General features: G+C 36.3%; 4 pseudogenes across 4 annotated transcripts; all 4 read right to left on the bottom strand.

The window, feature by feature from the left end:
• Positions 1 to 11497: 11497 nt before the first annotated feature.
• AT4G06742 lies at positions 11498 to 13345 on the bottom strand (annotated as a pseudogene; the record flags this gene model as incomplete). Its single annotated transcript has 1 exon — positions 11498 to 13345.
• A 4539-nt stretch (positions 13346 to 17884) lies between these two features.
• AT4G06738 lies at positions 17885 to 18412 on the bottom strand (annotated as a pseudogene; the record flags this gene model as incomplete). The annotated part of the gene is made up of 1 exon: positions 17885 to 18412.
• Positions 18413 to 20153: 1741 nt separating this feature from the next.
• AT4G06736 lies at positions 20154 to 22118 on the bottom strand (annotated as a pseudogene; the record flags this gene model as incomplete). The annotated part of the gene is made up of 1 exon: positions 20154 to 22118.
• A 430-nt stretch (positions 22119 to 22548) lies between these two features.
• AT4G06735 lies at positions 22549 to 23139 on the bottom strand (annotated as a pseudogene; the record flags this gene model as incomplete). The annotated part of the gene is made up of 1 exon: positions 22549 to 23139.
• Between the last annotated feature and the right edge of the window lie 373 nt (positions 23140 to 23512).

Raw genomic sequence — 23512 nt, 5'->3', positions numbered from 1 at the left:
TTTGACTAATTAGAAGAGTTAAAGATTTATTAGGAGTGTTTAGACAACACTTATACCCATTTTGTCCCAAAAGAAGCTAAAACCAACAAAAAATTGTTTAGAAACACTAAATAGGAGCGTTTAGACAACACTCATACCTATGGTCAAATTTTGTTAAAATCCAAAGCATTTGACTAATTCTATGAGTTAGAGATAGATTAGGAGCGTTTAGAGAACACTTATACCCATTTTCTCCTAGAAGAGACTAAAACCAACAGAAAATTGTTTAGAAGCTGTAAATAGCTTGTTAGATTTTTATGGTCAAAATGTGTCACAATCTGATGCATTTCACTAATTATATGCGTTAGATATGGATTAAGAGTGTTTAGACAACACTTATACCCAACAAAAGGTTGTTTTGAAGCACTAAATAGATTTGTTACTTTTTCAATGGTCAAAATGTATCACAATACAATGCATTTGACTAATTATATGAGTTAAAGATGGATTAGGGGGGTGTTTAGACAACATTTATACCTATTTTCTCCCAAAAGAGGCTAAAACCAACAAAACATTGCTTAGAAGCACTAAATAACTTTGTTAGTGTTTCTATCATCAAATTTTGTCACAATCCAAAGCATTTGACTAATTATATGAGGTAGAGATAGATTAGGAGTGTTCAGACAACACTTACACCCTTTTTCTCCCAAAAGTGGCTAAAACCAACAAAACATTGCTTAAAAGCAGTCAATAGCTTTGTTAGTGTTTCTACGGTTAATTGTGTCAGAATCCAATGCATTTGACTAATTAGAAGAGTTAAAGATGGATTAGGAGTGTTTAGACAAGACTTATACCCATTTTATCCCAAAAGAGGCTAAAACCAACAAAAAATTGCTTAGAAGCACTAAATAGCTTTGTTAGGGTTTCTATGGTCAAATTTTGTCACAATCCAAAGCATTTGACTAATTATATGAGTTAGAGATAGATTAAGAATGTTTAGACAACACTTACACCCATTTTCTCCCAAAAAAGGCTAAAACCAACAAAACATTGCTTAGAAGCAGTCAATAGCGTTGGTAGTGGTTCGATGGTTTAAATATGAAAGAATCCAATGTATTTGACTAATTAAAAGAGTTAAAGATTTATTAGGAGTGTTTAGATAACATTTATACCTATTTTCTCCCAAAAGAGGCTAAAACCAACAAACAATTGCTTAGAAGCAGTCAATAGTTTTGTTAGTGTTTCTTTGGTCAAAATGAGTTACAATCTAATGCATTTGACTAATTATAAGAGTTAGAGATGGATAAGTTGTGTTTAGACAATACTAATACCCATTTCCTCCCAAAAGATGGTAAAACCAACAAAATATTGCTTAGAAGCAGTCAATAGCTTTGTTAGTGTTCTATGGTCAAATGTGTCAGAATCCAATGCATTTGACTAATTAGAAGAGTTAAAGATTTCTTAGGAGTGTTTAGACAACACTTATACCCATTTTGTCCCAAAAGAGGATAAAACCAACAAAAATTTGTTTAGAAGCAGTAAACAGCTTTGTTAGTGTTTCTATGGTCAAAATGTGTCATAATCATATGTATTTGAATAATAATAAGAGTTAGAGATGGATTAGGAGTGTTTAGACAATACTTATACCTATTTTCACCCAGAAGAGGCTAAAACCAACAAAATATTGCTTAGAAGTACTAAATAGCTTTGTTATTGTTTCTATGGTCAAATTTTGTCAGAATCCAAAGCATTTGACTAATTATATGAGATAGAGATAGATTAGGAGTGTTCAGACAACACTTACACTCATTTTCTCCCAAAAGAGGCTAAAACCAACAAAAAATTGCTTAGAAACAGTCAATAGCTTTGTTAGGGTTTCTATGGTCAAAGTTTGTCATAATCCAAAGCATTTGACTAATTATAAGAGTTAGAGATAGATTAGGAGTGTTCAGACAATACTTACACCCATTTTCTCCCAAAAGAGACTAAAACCAACAAAAAATTGCTTAGAAGCGGTCAATAGCTTTGTTAGTATTTCTATGGTCAAAATGTGTTACAATCTAATGTATTTGACTAATTATAAGCGTTAAATATGGATTAGGAGTGTTTAGACAACACTTATACCTATTTTCTCCCAGAAGATGCTAAAACCAACAAAAAATTGCTTAGAAGTAGTCAATATCTTTGTTAGTGTTTCTATGGTGAAAATGTGTCAGAATCCATTGCATTTGACTAATTAGAAGAGTTAAAGATGGATTAGGAGTGTTTAGACAATACTCATACCTATTTTCTCCCAATAGAGTATAAAACCAATAAAAAATTGCTTAAAAACACTAAATAGCTTTGTTATTGTTTCTATGGTCAAATTTTATCACAATCCAAAGCATTTGACTAATTCTATGAGTTAGAGATAGATTAGGAGTGTTTAGACAACACTTATACCCATTTTCTCTTAGAAGAGACTAAAACCAACAGAAAATTGCTTAAAAGCTGTAAATAGCTTTCTTAATGTTTTTATGGTCAAAATGTAACACAATCTGATGCATTTGACTAATTATATGAGTTAGAGATGGATTATGAGTATTTAGACAACACTTATACCCATTTTCACCTAGAAGAGGCTAAAACCAACAAAAAATTGCTTGGAAGCAGTGAATAGCTTTGTTACTTTTTCAATGGTCAACATTTATCACAATACAATGCATTTGACTAATTATATGAGTTACAGTTGGATTAAGGGTGTTTAGACAACACTTATACCTATTTTCTCCCAAAAGAGGCTAAAACCAACAAAACATTGCTTAGAAGCACTAAATAACTTTGTTAGTGTTTCTATGGTTAATTGTGTCAGAATCCAATGCATTTGACTAATTATATGAGGTAGAGATAGATTAGGAGTGTTCAGATAACACTTACAACCATTTTCTCCCAAAAGAGGCTAAAACCAACAAAACATTGCTTAAAAGCAGCCAATAGCTTTGTTAGTGTTTCTACGGTTAATTGTGTCAGAATCCAATGCATTTGACTAATTAGAAGAGTTAAAGATGGATTAGGAGTGTTTAGACAACACTTATACCCATTTTATCCCAAAAGAGGCTAAAACAACCAAAAAATTGCTTAGAAGCACTAAATAGCTTTGTTAGGGTTTCTATGGTCAAAATGTGTTACAATCTAATGCATTTGACTAATTATAAGATTTAAATATGGATTAGGTGTGTTTAGACAACACTTATACCCATTTTCTCCCAAAAGATGCTAAAACCAACAAAAAATTGCTTAGAAGTAGTCAATATCTTTGTTAGTGTTTCTATGGTTAAAATGTGTCAGAATCCATTGCATTTGACTAATTAGGAAAGTTAAAGATGGATTAGGAGTGTTTAGACAACATTCATACCTATTTTCTCCCAAGAGAGTCTAAAACCAAAAACAAATTGCTTAGAAGCAGTCAATAGCTTTGTTAGTGTTTCTTTGGTCAAAATGTGTTACAATCCAATGCATTTGACTAATTATAAAAGTTAAAGATGGATTAGGAGTGTTTAGACAACACTTATACCCATTTTGTCCCAAAAGTAAATAAAACAGACAAAAAATTGCTCAGATGCAGTAAACAGCTTTGTTAGTGTTTCTATGGTCAAAATGTGTCATAATCCAATGCATTTGACTAATTACAAAAGTTAGAGATGGATTAGGACTGTTTAGACAGTACTTATACCCATTTTGTCCCAAAAGAGACTAAAACCAACAAAACATTGCTTAGAAGCAGTAAATAGCTTTGTTAGTGTTTCAATGGTCTAAATGTGTCACAATCTAATGCATTTGACTAATTATATGAGTTAGAGATGTATTAGGAGTGTTTTAACATCACTTATACCCATTTTGTCCCAAAAAACGCTAAAACCAACAAAAATTGCTTACAAGCAGTCAATAGCTTTGTTAATGTTTCTATTGTTAAAATATGTTAGTATCCAATGCATTTGACTAATTAGTTGAGTTAGAGATGGATTAGGAGTGTTTAGACAACAATTATACACATTTTGTCTCAAAAGAAGCTAAAACAAACAAAAAATTGCTTAGAAACACTAATTAGCTTTGTTAGTGTTTCTATGGTCAAATTTTGTCACAATCCAAAACTTTTAACTAATTATATGAGTTAGAGATAGATTAGGAGCGTTTAGCAAACACTTATAACCATTTTCTCCTAGAAGAGGATAAAACCAACAAATAATTGTTAGAAGCAGTAAATAGCTTTGTTAGTGTTTTTATGGTCAAAATGTGTTACAATCCGATGCATTTGACTAATTAGATGAGTTAAATATGGATTAGGAGTGTTTAGGCAACACTTATTCCCATTTTGTCTCAAAACAAGCTAAAACCAACAAAAAATTGCTTAGAAGCACTAAATAGCTTTGTTAGTGTTTCTATGGTGAAATTTTGTAACAATCTAAAGTATTTGACTAATTATATGAGTTAGAGATAGATCAGAGTGTTTAGACAACAATTATACCCATTTTCTCCTAGAAGAGGGCAAAACCAACAAAAAATTGGTTAGAAGCAGTAAATAGCTTTGTTAGTGTTTTAATGGTCAAAATGTATCACAATCTAATGCATTTGACTAATTATATGAGTTAGAGATGGATTCTGAGTGTTTAGATAATACTTCGTTGGTTTAAATATGAAAGAATCCAATGCATTTGACTAATTAAAAGAGTTAAAGATTTATTAGGAGTGTTTAGACAACATTTATACCTATTTTCTCCCAAAAGAGGCTAAAACCAACAAAAAATTGCTTAGAAGCAGTCAATAGTTTTGTTAGTGTTTCTTTGGTCAAAATGGGTTACAATCCAATGCATTTGACTAATTATAAGAGTTAGAGATGGATAAGGTGTGTTTAGACAACACTTATACCCATTTTCTCCCAGAAGATGCTAAAACCAACAAAAAATTGCTTAGAGGTAGTCAATATCTTCGTTAGTGTTTCTATGGTTAAAATGTGTCAGAATCCATTGCATTTGACTACTTAGAAGAGTTAAAGATGGATTAGGAGTGTTTAGACAATACTCATACCTATTTTCTCCCAATAGAGTCTAAAACCAACAAAAAATTGCTTAAAAACACTAAATAGCTTTGTTATTGTTTCTATGGTCAAATTTTATCACAATCCTAAGCATTTGACTAATTCTATGAGTTAGAGATAGATTAGGAGTGTTTAGACAACGCTTATACCCATTTTCTCTTAGAAGAGACTAAAACCAAGAGAAAATTGCTTAGAAGCTGTAAATAGCTTTCTTAATGTTTTTATAGTCAAAATGTAACACAATCTGATGCATTTGACTAATTATATGAGTTAGAAATGGATTATGAGTATTTAGACAACACTTATACCCATTTTCCCCTAGAAGAGGCTAAAACCAACAAAAAATTGCTTGGAAGCAGTGAATAGCTTTGTTACTTTTTCAATGGTCAACATTTATCACAATACAATGCATTTGACTAATTATATGAGTTACAGATGGATTAAGGGTGTTTAGACAACACTTATACCTATTTTCTCCCAAAAGAGGCTAAAACCAACAAAACATTGCTTAGAAGCACTAAATAACTTTGTTAGTGTTTCTATGGTTAATTGTGTCAGAATCCAATGCATTTGACTAATTATATGAGGTAGAGATAGATTAGGAGTGTTCAGATAACACTTACAACCATTTTCTCCCAAAAGAGGCTAAAACCAACAAAACATTGCTTAAAAGCAGCCAATAGCTTTGTTAGTGTTTCTACGGTTAATTGTGTCAGAATCCAATGCATTTGACTAATTAGAAGAGATAAAGATGGATTAGGAGTGTTTAGACATCACTTATACCCATTTTATCCCAAAAGAGGCTAAAACAACCAAAAAATTGCGTAGAAGCACTAAATAGCTTTGTTAGGGTTTCTATGGTCAAAATGTGTTACAATCTAATGCATTTGACTAATTATAAGATTAAAATATGGATTAGGTGTGTTTAGACAACACTTATACCCATTTTCTCCCAAAAGATGCTAAAACCAACAAAAAATTGCTTAGAAGTAGTCAATATCTTTGTTAGTGTTTCTATAGTTAAAATGTGTCAGAATCCATTGCATTTGACTAATAAGAAGAGTTAAAGATGGATTAGGAGTGTTTAGACAACATTTATACCTATTTTCTCCCAAAAGAAACTAAAACCAACAAAAAATTGCTTAGAAGCACTAATAGCTTTGTTAGTGTTTCTATGGTGAAAATTTGTAACAATCTAAAGTATTTGACTAATTATATGAGTTAGAGATAGATTAGAGTGTTTAGACAACAATTATATCCATGTTCTCCTAGAAGAGGCCAAAACCAACAATAAATTGCTTAGAAGCAGTAAATAGCCTTGTTAGTGTTTCAATGGTCAAAATGTATCACAATCCAATGCATTTGAATAATTATATGAGTTAGAGATTGATTAGGAGTGTTTAGACAACACTTATGCCCATTTTGTCCCAAACGAGGGTAAAAAAATGTGTCAAAATGTGTCACAATCCAATGCATTTGACTAATTCTAAGAGTTAAAGATATATTAAGAGTGTATAGACAATACTTATACCCATTTTGTCTCAAAAGAGGCTAAAACCAACAAACAATTGCTTAGAAGTAGTAAATAGCTTTGTTAGTGTTTGTATGGTAAAAATATGTCACAATCCAATGAATTTGACTAATTATAAGAGTTAAAATTAGTCAATAGCTTTATTAGTATTTCTATGGTTAAAATATGTCAAAATCCAATGCATTTTACTAGTTAGAAGAGTTAGAGATGAATTAGGAGTGTTTGGACAACACTTATACCCATTTTCTCCAAAAAGAGGTTAAAACCAACGAAAAATTGCTTAGAACCAGTAAACAGGTTTGTTAGTGTTTCTATGGTCAAAATGTGTTACAATCCAATGCATTTGACTAATTATAAGAGTTAGAGATTGATTAGGAGTTTTCAGACAACACTTACACCTATTTCTCTAAAAAGAGGCTAAAACCAATTAAAAATTGCTGAGAAGTAGTCAGTAGCCTTGTTAGTGTTTCTATGGACAAATTGTGTCACAATCTAATGTATTTGACTAATTTTAAGAGTTATAGATGGAGTATGAATGTTTAGACAACACTTATAACCATTTTCTCCCAAAAGAGGGTAAAACCAACAAAAAATTGCTTAAAATCAGTTAATAGCTTTCTTAGTGTTTCTATGGTTAATATGTGTCAGAATCCAATGTATTAGACTAATTATAAAAGGTAGAGATTTATTAGGAGTATTCAGACAACATTTACACTCATTTTCTCCCAAAAGAGGCTAAAACCAACAAAATATTGCTTAGAAGCAATCAATAGGTTTGTTAGTGTTTCGATGGTTAAAATGTGTCACAATCCAATGCATTTGACTAATTAGGCAAGTTAAAGATGGATTAGGAGTGTTTAGAAAACACTTACCCATTTTGTCCCAAAAGAGGCTAAAACCAACAAAACATTGCTTAGAAGCAGTCAATAGGTTTGTTAGTGTTTCGATGGTTAATATGTGTCAGAATCCAATGCATTTGACTAATGAGGCGAGTTAAAGATGGATTAGTAGTGTTTAGAAAACAGTTACCCATTTTGTCCCAAAAGAGGCTAAAACCAACAAAAAATTGCTTAGAAACAGTATATAGCTTTGTTAGTGTTGTTATGGTCAAAATTTGTCACAATCCAAAGCATTTGATTAATTATATGAGTTAGAGATACATTAGGAGTGTTTTAACAACACTTATACCCATTTTCTCCTAGAAGAGGCTAAAACCATCAAAATGTGGAAGCAATAATCAGCTTTGTTAGCGTTTCAATGGTCAAAATTTATCACAATCCAATGCATTTGAATAATTATAAGAGTTAGAGATAGATTAGGAGTGTTTAGACAAAACTTATACACATTTTCTCCCAAAAGAGGTTAAAACCAACAAAAAATTGCTAAGAAGCAGTAAATAGCTTAGTTAGTGTTTCTATGTTCAAAATGTGTCACAATCCAATGCATTTGACTAATCATAAGAGTTAGAGATGGAGTAGGAATATTTAGACAACACTTATACCCATTTTCTCCCAAAAGAGGGTAAAACAAACAAAAAATTGCTTAAAAGCAGTAAATAGCTTTCTTAGTGTTTCTATGGTTAATATATTTCAGAGTCCAATGCATTTGACTAATTAGAAAAGTTATAGATGAATTAGGAGTGTTTAGACAACACTTATACCCATTTTCTACCAAAAGAGGCTAAAACCAACAAACAATTGCTGAGAAGTAGTCAATAACCTTGTTAGTGTTTCAATGGTCAAAATGTGTCACAATCCAATGCATTTGACTAATTATAAGAGTTAGAGATGGATTAGTAGTGTTCAGACAAAACTTACAACCATTTTCTCCAAAAAGAGGCTAAAACAAACAAAAAATTGTTTATAAGCAGTAAATAGCTTTGTTAGTGTTTCTATGGTAAAAATGTGTCACAATCCAAAGCATTTGACTAATTCTATGAGTTAGAGATAGATTAGAGTGTTTATTTTTTACTTATACCCATTTTGTCCTAGAAGAAGCTAAAACCAACAAAAAATTGCTTCGAAGCAATAAATAGCTTTGTTAGTGTTTCTATGGTCAAAACGTGTCACAATCCAATGAATTTGATTAATTATAAGAGTTAGAGATGGATTAGGAGTGTTCAGACAACACTTACACCCATTTTCTCCCAAAAGAGGTTAAGACAAACAAAAAATTGCTTAGAAGCAGTATATAGATTTGTTAGTGTTTCTATGGTAAAGAGGTGTCACAATCCAAAGCATTTGACTAATTATATGAGTTAGAGATAGATTAGAGTGTTTAGACAACACTTATACCCATTTTGTCCTAGAAAAGACTAAAACCAACAAAAAATTGCTTGGAAGCAATAAATAGCTTTGTTAATGTTTCAATGCTCAAAATGTATCACAATCTAATGCAATTGACTAATTATATGAGTTAGAGATGGATTAGGAGTGTTTAGACAACACTTATACGCATTTTGTTCCAAAAGAGGGTAAAACCAACAAAAAATTGCTTAGAAGTAGTAAATAGCTTTGTTAGCGTTTCTATGGTCAAAATATGCCACAATTCAATGCATTTGACTAATTATAAGAGTTAAAGATAGATTAGGAGTGTTTAGGCAACAGTTATACCCATTTTGTCCCAAAAGAGGCTAAAACCAACAAACAATTGATGAGAAGTAGTCAATAGCCTTGTTAGTGTTTCTATGATCAAATGTGTCACAATCCAATGTATTTGACTAATTATAAGAGTTAGAGATGGATTAGGAGTGTTCAGATAACACTTACACCCATTTCTCTCAAAAGAGGCTAAAACCAATAAAAAATTGCTGAGTAGTAGTCAATAGCCTTGTTAGTGTTTCTATGGTCAAAATGTGTCACAATCCAATGTATTTGACTAATTATATGAGTTAGAGATGGAGTAGGAGTATTTAGACAACACTTATACCAAATTTGTCCCAAAAGAGGCTAAAACCAACAAAACATTGCTTAGAAGCAGTAAATAGCTTTGTTAGTGTTTCTATGGTCTAAATGTGTCACAATCTAATGCATTTGACTAATCATAAGTATATGGTTCAAATTACCTAGAACTACTCTCTCAAATAAGAGACAAATTACAGTATTCAGGATCAAAATCACGGAGTTCTTTTGTTCAAATAGTGAGTTAAGATGTCGAGATTAAGCTAGAAGGGTATGAGTGAAATAGTACGAAAACAAAGTAAGAAAACAGCAAGATGATTGTGTTGTGAACGATTTAATAAAGAGCTAGGAACAGGGTATTCTCAGGAAACTATTGGTTAATAGATCTCTTGAAAGCTAGATTGTTATCGAACCATTCTTAAACTCAAACTCTAATTATGGAATAACTGGTGGGTGTGCCGCGAAACTCCCTATATCTATAGCTAATACTAACCGGAGAAGCCGAGAAACTATCAACCTAAATATGCATTCTTAACGAGTTCAATTGTTCATCTTAGTAGATAGGCCGATTCTATTACACACCTATAAACCAGACTCATCAAATAATAGATCCAACTACAGATACCTATGGCGGACATATCTATTGTCTGGATTCAAAATCTAGTTAATTACTGTTCATCTAACATTAATCATAATTAAAGATGAAGAATTCTACAGATAACCTAGCAAGGGGGCAATATACTAAACCATATGAATCCCTAATGAGAAACCCTATTCCTTACAAGAAGATTACTCAGACATAATGATTGAAAGAAGCAACATATTTGAGTGTGAAAACATAAACACAGTAAATAGAGAAGGGAAAAGAAGGGATCTCTTCACTGTAGTAAGATCTGAATGAAACTCTGAAAACAATCGATGAATAACTTATGTCTTTCAGTAACAGGGTTTGTAGAAAACTTAATGATTAAAAACTAGATGAAAGACTTGATAATGAAAACTAGGTCTAAAAACAATATAAAGACCCTAAAAACGTCTACGGACTAATAATGCAAATAGGGAAGTCTTCTGAGGTAAATTCCTCTTCTGTAAACTCGAAAGCATCTAAGAATTTTGCTGGGCTGAAACTGGTGTCGATCGACACCAAGAGTGTGTCGATCGACACTCCTCGCTGATTCCTGAATCCAAAATCGTCCTTAGCTTCCTTTTCTTTAGCTCTTACTCCAAAATGTCTCCTTATCTCCATTGTTGTCCCATTGCATAGTATACCTGAAAAGACACTAGAAAGACTCGAGAAATATTATAAAGACTCAAGATCATATACCTAAAACGTAGATAAAATCAATGAAAATCGGGTTATATCAACTCCCCAAACTTAGCTTTTGCTTGCCCTCAAGCAAAACACAAAAGCCGAACCCGTGGAAAAGGTTTTGAAAACAAAGGAACTCCCAACATTCTCTAGCCTATTGCCATGATCATTCAAACTAAGTCCATATACCTAACAAGTCTAATCAAATCCTAACCAACATGTACTTCTCTGCAAGCTTACACAACATTTCTAGATTCCATACCTAAGTTCCACAATTATGTCCACCAGGCTTTCATCGTTGGGTCTCATCAAACAAGCCAACATCCCTTCTAAACTCATTCCTGTACTCTACCATGATAAATTGACCATTCTTTATATATTTTTCTTTTTTTTTTCTTTTTCGGTGTTCTTTCTCTCCCCCAGACTTATTCTTTTTAGAGAGTAAACAAAGGGGAACTTGCATACTGGATCGACACCCTCGACATTTTCCAACCTTTGTAATTGATCATTCCAAATAATGTATAATAATGGGGTCATAAAAAACATTCCTACCCCTATACACTATCTGAAAGTTGTCTCAATCTCTCATTATATATATATATATATATATTTTTTTTATAAGGGGAGAGAAACATATTCTTTATATCACACTGGTCTCAATATCAGGTATGAAGTAGGAGTCAAAATCTATGAATACTAACCATTTGAAGAGGTAAAAGGAAGAGCAGTGAGATTAGCTCTAGCCTTAGTGGTTGAGTTGGAAACTAGGATATCCTCAAGTCTGTTGGTTTGCCATCTAGGTTTTCCATTAGTCGGATTGACTCGAACCTGCTGCACTCATCAATCAGACAATAAAAAGAGAAATATAGATCATGATTCCTAACTAAACTAAACAAAACGGTTTTTTTTTTTTTTTTTTTTTTTTACTTAATAAACTGAAAAACGAAAAATAATAAAAATCAAAAATAAAAGCATCATTAGTAAGAACCTCCCAAGACTTAAACGACACTGTTCCCAGTGGCATTGAAATCTAGAGAAAGCGGGAAAACTAAATCCAAAACGAAAGAAAATAAAAGAAAGGGTAAGAAAAATCAAACCAGTGGGTTGCCTCCCACTAAGCGCTTGTTTTGAGTCAATAGCTTGACTTGGCGGAGTTCAGGATGTGGGTGGAATGGTGGAGGATTGCTGCTGCCTCCTCGCCTTCCAAGGCGGTGTGTAAACGGATCTGGTTGGGGCAGCTGCAGGTGTCTATCGACACTTAGGGGTGTGTCGATTGACGCTCTTCTCGTCACCTGCAAGAACAACAAGAGAAACAAGCTTTCGAGGAACTCTAGGCTTGTTATCTTCTGAAGAAGTCTTCGAATAATCTAAAGAATTAATCAAAGGTAAAGCAGGAGAATCGAGAGAAGAGAACTTATCACAAAGATCTTCAAGTGGTGTGGGCTGAAGAAAATGTGCAGAATCATCTGTGAAACCCGAGGGTGTTGAACGACAGGGGTAGGGGTGTCGATCGATATTGTTGCTCTGCAACTCTCATTTGTGAGCTGAGCGAATGGGAGCGTTGTGTGTGGTTATGTGGTGGGATTTTCAGCAGTCTGAGGAGGTGTGTCTGTGCTGGAAGCAATGCAACTGATAGGCTTAGTAAGCTCTGAACCATCCATGCCAAACTCCATCTCCAAATCACAAACCTTGAGAGAGATTCTCACTCTTTTCACATTAAACCTAGCACCAGCTGTAGCTAGGAACGCTCTCCCAAGGATAAGAGGATCCTTGGGTTCCTTCTCATAATCCAGGACCACAAAATCAGATGGGATAATAGAGTTACCAACTTTAACAGGAACATCTTCAAGGATTCCTTCAGGGATTCGCTTGGAACGATCCGCGAAGAGGAGAGTGATGCGAGTAGGCATGTAGTGAGTCATGCCTAGTCTCTCAGCAACAGACTTAGGCATGAGATTGATGCTTGATCCCAAATCACACAAAGAACGGCTGAACCTGCTTGTGGAGATAGAGCAATCAAGAACAAAGCTACCTGGATCGGGAAGCTTCTCAGTGGTCTGACCAGGAGTGATGGTGCGGATGTACTCAGCAATGTCTACTCTTTGTGCCTTCTCCTTCTTGGCATTAGGCAGCATGATTGCACTGATGTCTCTGGTAAGCAACTTAGCTTCATCTGAGCTAATTTCATTGTCAACAAGTCATTTGACATACTTGTTGAGTGAAGCAGAAGATGTCTCTGAAGCATCCTTAGGGAAAAGTGTGGAGCATCTTCTCCATTATTGCTGTGCACCTCTGTTGTGTCGTTCGACACCATCACCATCGTCATTCTACTCCCGATGGTGTCGATCGACACCTCTATTATGTCGATCGACAGCGAGCCCTGCTGTGTCTCTGGCAGCTATTTGCGCGTTGAGGCGCGCCTGATTCTCATCGACGTCATCAGGTAGGATGAGTCCATGATCATCCAATCTCTGACCAGCCTCATTGTAGGCTTGCCCATCCTCATCTCTCAAAACTTCTTCTGCATCAGCTCTGATGACTCTGTCAGCCATTGCTAATTTTTGAGTTTTTCGGTTGGTGCGTTCAAGTTTTCCCAAGTTGATAAGCTCCTTCTGTTTTGTGCTCCTTGTTTGCCTAGGCATACACCTGAAACACAGAAAAGAAGAAAACAAGAAACGCGTGACTAACAAAATAAAAGTAGAAACTAGACGAAATCTCTAAACTAAACTCAATGATGATTCCCAAGAACTTCGGCAACGGCACCAAATTTGATATGGTTTAAATTACCTAGAACTACTCTCTCAAATAAGAGATTAATTGCAGTATTTTAGGATCGAATTCACGGAGTTCTTTTGTTCAAACAGTGAGTTAAATGTTGAGATTAAGCTAGCAGGGTATGAGTGAAATAGTTAGAAAACAAAGTAAGAAAACAGCAAGATGATTGTGTTGTGAACGATTTAATAAAGAGCTAGGAACAGGGTATTCTCAGGAAACTATTAGTTAGTAGATCTAATGAAAGCTAGGTTGTTATCGAACCATTCTTAAACACAAACACTAATTATAGAATAACCGGTGGGCATGCCGCGAAACTCCCTATATCTATAGCTAATACTAACCGGAAAAGCCAAGAAATTATCCACCTAAAGTGTTGAGACAACACTTACACCCATTTCTCCCAAAAGAGATTAAAACGCACAAAACATTCCTGAGAAGCAGTTAATAGCCTTGTTAAGATTTCTTTGGTTAAAATGTATCAGAATCCAATGCATTTGACTAATTAAAAGAGTTAAAGACGGATTACGAGTGTTTAGACAACACTTATACCCATTTCCTCCCGAAAGATACTAAAACCAACAAAAAATTGCTTAGTAGCAATAAATAGCTTTGTGTTTCTATGCTCAAAATGTGTCACAATCCAATGCATTTGACTAATTATATGAGTTAGAGATGAAGTAGTAGTGTTTAGACAACACTTACGCCCATTTTGTCCCAACAGAGGCTAAAACCAACAAAAAATTGGTTAGAAACAGTAAATGGTTTTGTTATTGTTTCTATGGTCAAAATGTGTCACAATCCAATGCATTTGACTAATTATAAGAGTTAGAGATGGATTAGGAGTGTTCAAACAACACTTACACCTATTTTCTCCTAAAAGAGGCTAAAACCAACAAAAAAATTCCTTAGAAGCAGTAAATAGCTTTGTTAGTTATTCAATAGTCAAAATGTATCACAATCCAATGCATTTGACTAATTATAAGAGTTAGAGATGGATTAGGAGTGTTTAGACAACACTTATATCCAATTTGTCCCAAAAGAGGCTAAAACCAACAAAATATTGCTTCGAAGCAGTAAATAACTTTTTTAGTGTTTCAAAGGTCAAAATATATTACAATCCAATGCATTGGACTAATTATATGACTTAGAGATGGATTAGGAGTGTTTAGACAACACTTATACCCATTTTGTCCCAAAAGAGGCTAAAACTTCCAAAACATTGTTTAGAAGTAAAAAATAGCTTTGTTAGCGTTTCTATGGTCAAAATATGTTACAATTCAATGCATTTGACTAATTATAAGAGTTAGAGATAGATTAGGAGTGTTTAGACAACACTTACACCAATTTCTCCCAAAAGAGGCTAAAACCAACAAAAAATGGCTTAGAAGCAGTCAGTAGCCTTGTTAGTGTTTCTATGGTTAAAATGTGCCAGGATATCCAATGCATTTGACTAATTAGAAGAGTTAAAGACGGATTAGGAGTGTTTAGGCAACACTTATATCCATTTTCTCCCAAAAGAGGCTAAAACCAACAAAACATTTCTTAGAAGCAGTCAATAGCTTTGTTAGTGTTTCTATGGTCAAAATGTGTCATAATCCAATGCATTGGACTAACATAAGAGTTAGAGATGGGGTAGGAGTGTTTAGACAACACTTATACCCATTTTGTCCCAAAAGAGGATAAAACCAGCAAAAATTGCTTAGAAGCACTAAACAGCTTTGTTAGTGTTTCTATGGTCAAAATATGTCACAATCCAATGCATTTGAATAATTATAAGAGTTAGAGATGGATTAGGAGTGTTCTAACAACACTTACACCACTTTTCTCCCAAAAGAGGCTAAAACCAACAAAACATTGCTTAGAAGCAGTCAATAGCGTTGTTAGTGTTTCTTTGGTCAGAATGTGTCACAATCCAATGCATTTGAATAATTATATGAGTTAGAGATAGATAAGGAGTGTTTAGACAACACTTATACCCATTTTCTCCCAAAAGATGATAAAACCAACAAAAAATTGCATAGAAGCAGTCAATAGCTTTGTTAGTGTTTCTTTGGTCAAAATAAGTTACAATCCAATGCATTTGACTAATTATACGAGTTAAAGATGGATTAGGCGTGTATAGACAACACTTATACCCAAAATTGTCCCAAAAGAGGATAAAACAAACAAAATTTTTGCTTAGAAACAATAAACAGCTTTGTTAGTGTTTCTATGGTCAAAATGTGTCACAATCCAATGCATTTGAATAATTATAAGAGTTAGAGATGGAATAGGAGTGTTTAAACAACACTTATACCCATTTTCTTCCAAAAGATGATAAAACCAACAAAAAATTACTTAGAAGCATTAAATAGCTTTGTTAGTATTTCTATGGTCAAAATGTGTCACTATCCAATGCATTTGACTAATTATAGGAGTTGGAGATGGATTAAGAGTGTTCAGACAACATTTACACCCATTTTCTTTCAAAAGAGGCTAAAACCAACAAAATAATTGCTTAGAAGCAGTCAATAGCTTTGTTAGTGTTTCTTGGTTAAAATGTGTCAAAATCCAATGCACATGAATAATTAGAAGAGTTAAAGAAGGATAAGGAGTATTTAGACAATATTTATACTCATTTCCTCCCAAAAGAGGCTAAAACCAACAAAAAATTGCTTAGAAACAGTCAATAGCTTTGTTAATGTTTCTTTGATCAAAATGTGTCACAATCCAATGCATTTGACTAATTATAAGAGTTAAAGATGGATTCAGAGTTGTTAGACAACACTTATACCCATTTTGTCCTAAAAGAGGATAAAACCAACGAAAAATTGCTTAGAAGCAGTAAACAGCTTTGTTAGTGTTTCTATGGTCAAAATGTGTCACAATCCAATGCTTATGACTAATTATCAGAGTTAGAGATGAATTAGGAGTGTTTAGACAACAGTTGATGATCGGTTTTTTAGTCAATTAAACCTAAAGCACTATCATGTCGTTGTAGTACTGAAGGTTGTCAATCCAAATGGGTGTGATGCTAACAATCAAGATGTGATCTGAAATCACTAAGTCAAGCCAAGCAATAACAGGTTTTGGTGTGTTCTAGCAGTCCTAAGTGAACATGCAGAAAATAGAAATTCAAGCAGAAACAATAAAACACTCGACCAACACAGCTCCTTGCAGAGCACTGGGTGAGGTCGAGTGACAGGTCGAGTAAAAGACAGAAAATAAAACACAGATACTCGACTGCACAGTCTGTTGCGAGACAACTGAGTGGTCGAGTATGAGGTCGAGTAACAAGAAAGAACTGCAGAAATTAAGCGACAGATAACAAGATGCAGTAAACAATAGTAGAGTAAACAAAGAATTCAATCAGATAAAGAATTCTCGAGGATGGGGTAATTGAATAGTTTCGTTTCCTCAGTTTACAGGTGATTGACATGCTTAATAAATTGACCTTAGATAACAAGTTCATTAACCAAATCTAAGTACCACCGCAACAGAGACCCTCAAGTTAACCTAGTCCCAGACTCAATCACCATTGACGAGAGCTAACCTAACAGCCATTACAAATCAACAAGTTAAAGCTAAAACGCTCCCTACAACCAATACCTTGGAACAGGGTCACGAATCTCTGGTATTAGTGGTTCAGACATTTCATCGAACACCTTTTGGGCGCAAAAATGTCTAGGCTCAAATTCCACTTGATCAGAAAGCAATAGGCATTAAGAAAAACTAATCAAGAAGGGATCTATTAATCAATACTCAATAACCTAGCATACTGAGAATTCTACACTACTCTAACCCATCCTCAGAAACATATTCACTACTCAGACATCATAATAGAAAGCATAAACGTTGAACAACTTGAAAACATGATAACAACAGTGTAACAGCAGGATGATAACAGAATGAACAACAGTAAACGAAATCAATAAACAAATGCTGAATACAAATACTGAATAGATAAAGAGAAATCCGGATTACAAAAGGTCTAGAACACAGTGTCTGTGGAATAAAACTAAATAAAAACTTGTTTGCGAAAATGTGAAGTACATGCTACTTATAGCCAAATATTCCAAACCTCCGTTTATACCATCTGGCATGAGAGGAATCGAAGACGTCATAATGAAGCTCCAAAATCTGCTCTCATTCTTATTCAATGGATCGACAAACAAATGCGCAACAGAATCACCTCCATTCAACGCCACAAGGACCATCGATATGAGGCCACCTTCCAACGATGGCTTCAAAGTCGAAGTTAATCGCAAAGCTTACTCTTTCTACTTCCTGTTTTTAATCTCTCTCGTATAAATTATAAGTTGCACTTGTTGTAAAAACGCAATTTTCTTTTGAATCTAATTTAACATTACTTTCAAAAAAAAAAAATATTCCAAAACCCTAATACTCAAAACGACGAAGTATTGGGACGGATTAAGAACTGTACTCGACCTAAGTGGTCAAGTGGGAGGTCGAGTGAATAGTTGGAGTCTTCTTTTCTTCCTTGTGCTCGAGTGTCTGGTTGAGTGCAGGATGAAGAAGACTCTGGAGCTTGCCATCGAGTATGTAGTCGAGTGGTTGTGATGGAGATACTCGACTTCAAGGTAGAGTGGCGAGATCGAGTAGTGGTCTGGCGATGAAGGTGAAGACACTCGACCTCGGGGTCGAGTGATGTGATCGAGTGATGGTCAGGTGATGGGATGAAGACACTCGACCTCGGGGTCGAGTGATGTGGTGAAGTAGTGATGTCCTCTACTCGACCAGGGGGTCGAGTGATCTGTTGAGATCTTGAAGCTCCTACTCGACCTCGGGGTCGAGTGGTTTGACATGATCAGGTCCGCTTCTTCCAGATAGCTCGTCAACAGCTCCAAATCACCTGAAATCAACGCAAATATGCAACATGCATGCAAATCTATCCTAAACATGTAAAGTGATGACAAATGATGAGAAATGGTATAAAACAGTGATGATATGATGCTAAAGTGATGACAAATGGATGCTCAAAACATGCAAAATACACACTTATCAACTCCCCCAAACTTAGTCTTTGCTTGCCCTCAAGCAAACAATGAAGAACAAGCTGGAGGTGAGGTTTGAAAGCGGGGACTCAGAGCCAAAGCACCAGATAAACCAGATGAAATCAATGTCCAAGTGGAAAGTTCTAAGCTGCAAGATCGAATTCTACTTAAAAACGTTAGCCATGCCTCATCATCAATCAATCCGACTCATATGCTCGACCTACACAAGTTTTCAAATCTACCAATCCCTTTAACATTCATTAGTTCTGGAACATGAATCAAGCAATACATCATCAACGAACTCATTTGGCTAAGGTAAAAGGTCAAGAGACAAAGATGGTCCCTTACAAAATAGGCTTCAGTAACAGGGGATCTCTCAAAAAATGATTAAGCTTTAGTATAATGCTAAAGGTAAGTCCCAAGCTATGCATACAGAGATAAGTTTCCATCTACCCAGAGTACATCAAATGAAGCTCTAATGGTAATCCCTTCTCCAATCCCAATATAAGAACTTAACTCTACCCTTTGCATTCAAGAATCTTTTAAGCCCTTTTTCTAATCATTCTTTTCTTTTCTCTTAACTCTAGGAGAAGCTTTCTCAACACTTTGATACATCTAGCGGATTTGGATTTCTTTAACAACTAAGGTTCCTGTTTTTAACATTTCAAAACCAAGGGCTTTTGCCCATCTTCAATAGCTAACAAGAACTCTTTCTTTTCTTTACAAATCCCAAAACCTTTACTATACTTTTTTTGCTTCTTTAGCTTACTTCACCTAGAGTCTTTTACCTTTTCTTATCAATGAATCAACCCTTTTTTTCTTTTAAACACATCCCAACCCAAAGTATAAGCGCCCACCTAGTCCTATCTAGTCCGAAAAATGCAAACTAGAACTACATGAGACACTATCTCTGTCGTTGCGAACCTAACACTTTCTACCAAGCTTAATCGGAATAAGACCTCACAAACACTCACAAGTGATATAGGGCTTGAAAGAAAGTCTAGGTTTGGGTTTGGGTTAACTGCTCTAATAAGGAGAGTCACCTACTTGGATTAACAAGAGTGATCAAAATGAATAAGAAAATCCAAGTATTTTAGGGTATCCATGAGTTCAAATTTGATGCAGACATGATAAGTAAAGATCAGATTCAGATCAAATTGATAGGGAATGGTATAAGATCATGACAGTGTGGTACAAAATGAATTTTATTTCAAATTCATTGACTACGCAACAGACAACTAGCAACGAGGGCACTGAGTTTATCCGGTGAACCAAAATGCTTACAAGGCTATCTCATCATTATCCCCTATGTATATGCAACAATCCTAAATAAAACACTGTAGAATCGATCCTAAATGTAATACAACTACATGAACACTCTTTTTTTTGTGAAATCATTTTTTGAAATTTTTCAAATTTTTTTGGTTTTTCTATGCCTTAGATGAATGCAGACTCAAAAATATACACAATGCAACACACACTTCCTGAGCCCTCCCCCAAACTTAAATCACACAGTCCACTGTGCGAATAAACTTGGAAGAGAGTACTCAGGACAAATCCAATCACAGAAACAAAATGAAGAAACAAATCACAACAGATGATATAATACAATGGTAAATTGAGGCGCTTACCCCAGTCGAAGAATGAACGTAGTTGCTCGTCAATGGCTGCTTGTGATTGCTCCCAGGCCATAGACGAACCGCCTTGTTCTGTATCAGCTCCAGCAGGTGGGTACTCGACCTCATCAGCTCTGTGGCGGCCAACACCGCTCTGAGGATACTCGACCTCTCTCCTTCTGCTGTGGCCAGCACCGCGGTCGAGTAAACTACTAGACTGCAGAAGTGGTCTGCTCCTGCTGCTAGATCGAGTGAGTGTGGTCCTCCTCTTCCTCCCAGATTCACGAGGCTCGAATGATGAATGCCTCGCAGGGACATGCCGAATCTCCTGCTCTCTAGGCTCAGGCCTGCGCTGACTTGGCTCGGGCGCGTCATATCTCCTCGAAGGCATGTCATGAGGGAGCTGTCCCTACAGAATTGCTGTAGTGGAAGAGGAGCAGCTGATCTTGTCCTCCAGAAACTTGATAGCCCTGAGGCACTTGGCGAGTAACTTATCCTGTTTCTTGCACCACTTCTGCAGCTTGCTGTTGTTCCTGTGAGCTTCGCTCAAACTCTTGCTTTCCCTCGCAGGAGGTATATGCTCACTGAAATGATACATACTCGTGTCAAACTCCGCCTCATCTATTTCATCCGTCTCATCAACATCTTCTGTTCTAGCTCCTTCTGTGTGACTGATCTCCTTAGTTGGCGGACTGCCCTCGAAATAAAGATCTTCAAGCGCAGCACTTGAAGTCAATGTTCCTGCCCTCGAGAATCCTAGTAGCGTCAATGCAGGGGAGAAGAATGTTGGCGATTCTAATCGATGATTGCTCGAACCTGTAGCGGTGAAAGTCGCCAGCCATGTCAAACTCCAAGAACTCACATATGCGTAAATGATCCAAGTTCATCATCCTCAGTGCTAACCCTGGTTCCTTGAGCGGTACTCCACAAGCTTCCAGAATTGGCGTCACAACGCCACCCACGCATAGTGCTCCTCTCACCTTCTTCTTTCCGTTCGTCAACGCCCACTTCCTGTATCCACACAGATGGATCAACAGAGGCATTACTGGTGGTGCGTTGTTGAGATCGCCTCTCAAGACATTCTTTCCCTTCGTCCGGCGGAGAATCCCTGTAAGCGTAGAATCTATCATCTCCATGTCCTTGTTAGACACGATGCCTGTAGACTCCCTGGAGTAAAAGACATTGGCAACCGATCTCTGAAAGTAGTGGATCACAGGATTCCGGATTTGGTTGCTCTTGGACCGCGCCGAGTTTAGCGGTAGATTGTTCCCTATAGTGGCCCACAAATCCTTAAGCTCCTCTCTGTCAAATCTGGGTTTGGTTCCCTTTCCACTAGGGAAACCAAACAGTTCTTCCAACTTCTTGATCGAAAGCTGATACCGCTGTTCATCCACTGAAAACGTCAAGAAGCCTAACCCCATGGTATCCAGCTCAAAGTCTGTGAATGCCTCCTACATCTCCACTTGCAGCGTGGAAAGAAACTCGATTGTCTCCTCCTTATAAGCAGCGTAAGGGTAAGACATGAGTGTCTCCAGATGACACTTCTCGAACAGATGCTGCACGTCCTCCAGTAACCCCAGCTGGGCTAAAGTCTCATAGCACGGATACCGCGTTCCCCAGAAGTCATTCATCTCAAAGAACCTGATATACTCCTCCACTGTAACCTCGTCGGGTTTGTTCAGCAGCTTCGTCTCCTTGCGCCATGACTCTGGCTCATACTCAGTTTCGATATCCTCATCAATCAGCTCATATCTACTTGACATCGCCCTCTTTCCTCTAGCGATTTCAGCTCTTCTCTGATTACGTCGGGCTGCAGAGCGTTCGAATTCATCCCTGAAGCTCTGGTAAACATGTTGCTTTCTCGGTCTAGCGCACCAGGACTTAGCTTCATCCACATTGTAATCAGGGTCCATAGAGGATTCTCCACTGTAGTTACTCATTACGAAACTTGAAAGCAAATGTAACTCAAAAATAAACGTTAATACGTTAGTTCCAACAAAACCAAAAACACAAACCACACAAAGCAAAAACAGGTCGAGTAAACCGGTCGAGTATACCAAAGCCGGTTTTGAAATTTTTTTTTTATTTTTTTTTTCGTTTTATGGGTAGTTGATCGAGTGATTATGGAAGGCCGAGTGAAGCGATGGAGCTTGAGTGGTGAAAACGACGAGGCTATGCAGGAGCTTCGGTCTAGTAAACCGAACGACAAGGTCGAGTAGTGTCCTTGGAGAGAGCAGGCGGTCGAGTAGTGAATGACGAGTGTAGAGACACGAATTGGTGATGAGATGATGTGAGAAGAAGTCGAGTGATTGTAGACAGTTGGTAGATGCGATCGAGTGATGAAACGATGAAGAAGATGGTGATTGGGGATCAAGTAAAGTGGAGCTCGCGGAAGAAGAGAAGACGGTGGTGTGAAGGGGTCGAGTGGTTGTGGTAGTGGAGAGGTGATGAGAGCTGTGGCCGAGTGATTTTGAGCGAGAAGTGTTGAAGGCGAATTGATGGCGGAGGTCGAGTGTTGTTAGAGGAGCGGTGATTCGAGTGATTGAATCGGTGGTGGAGAAGCGGAGGCGCTCTTGCGTGAAGTCGAGTGGATTCGTGAGCTAGAGAAGGCTGTGTAGTGGTCGAGTAAACGAAGAACAAGAGCTGATGTGGAGATGGTGAAGTGGGAGGCGAGGTCGAGTGATTTTTTGACTGGATAGATGAGAGAGAAGCGATGGTCGAGTGTTTATGCGAACGGGGAGCTCGGTCAAGTGGTGAAGAGGTCGAGTTCTTTGTGGCTTTGATGAGGATGGGTTTGTTGGTGGTGATGAATAAGGGGAGGAATGGGCTCGAGTTTATTGGGTTATGGAGGAGAAAACAAGGTCGAGTGATGGAGGAGAAATCGAGTGAAGATGGGGTTGCGTGGAGATCGAGTGGGTGTGAAGAGATTCCATGTCTCTTGGTCTGCTTCATGGAGGACATGGGCGTCAGTGGTGGGTTCCGCTGTGTTTTCTTGTCTTTCTTCTGTGCTCTCTGTTTACTGTAAAAAAAACCCAGGAAATCCCGCAATCTTCTGTAAACTTGATAAACTCTTTGTAAGACTCTGCAGCTTCTGTTGGTCGAGTAAAATGATGATTTAAAAAAAAAAATCCAGATTTTAAAACATCACTCATACTCGACCAATGTACTCGATCTATAGGCCATCAGTAGAGTAAAAGTTTTGAATTTTTACTCTGCCTTCACGTTTCTCTTTTTTCCTGAGAACCACAAACACAACTAAAACAAATCAAAAATGACAAGAAAGTAAAAATTATTTACAAGGATAATCATGGGACTTCCTCCCAAGTGAGCTTGT

The sequence above is a fragment of the Arabidopsis thaliana genome, chromosome 4 (assembly GCF_000001735.4).
Source record: "Arabidopsis thaliana chromosome 4, partial sequence".
In the NCBI taxonomy this organism is placed as follows: Eukaryota; Viridiplantae; Streptophyta; class Magnoliopsida; order Brassicales; family Brassicaceae; genus Arabidopsis; species Arabidopsis thaliana.
The sequence above is the reverse complement of the archived record's forward strand: the minus strand, read 5'-3'. Positions and strand labels throughout refer to the sequence as shown.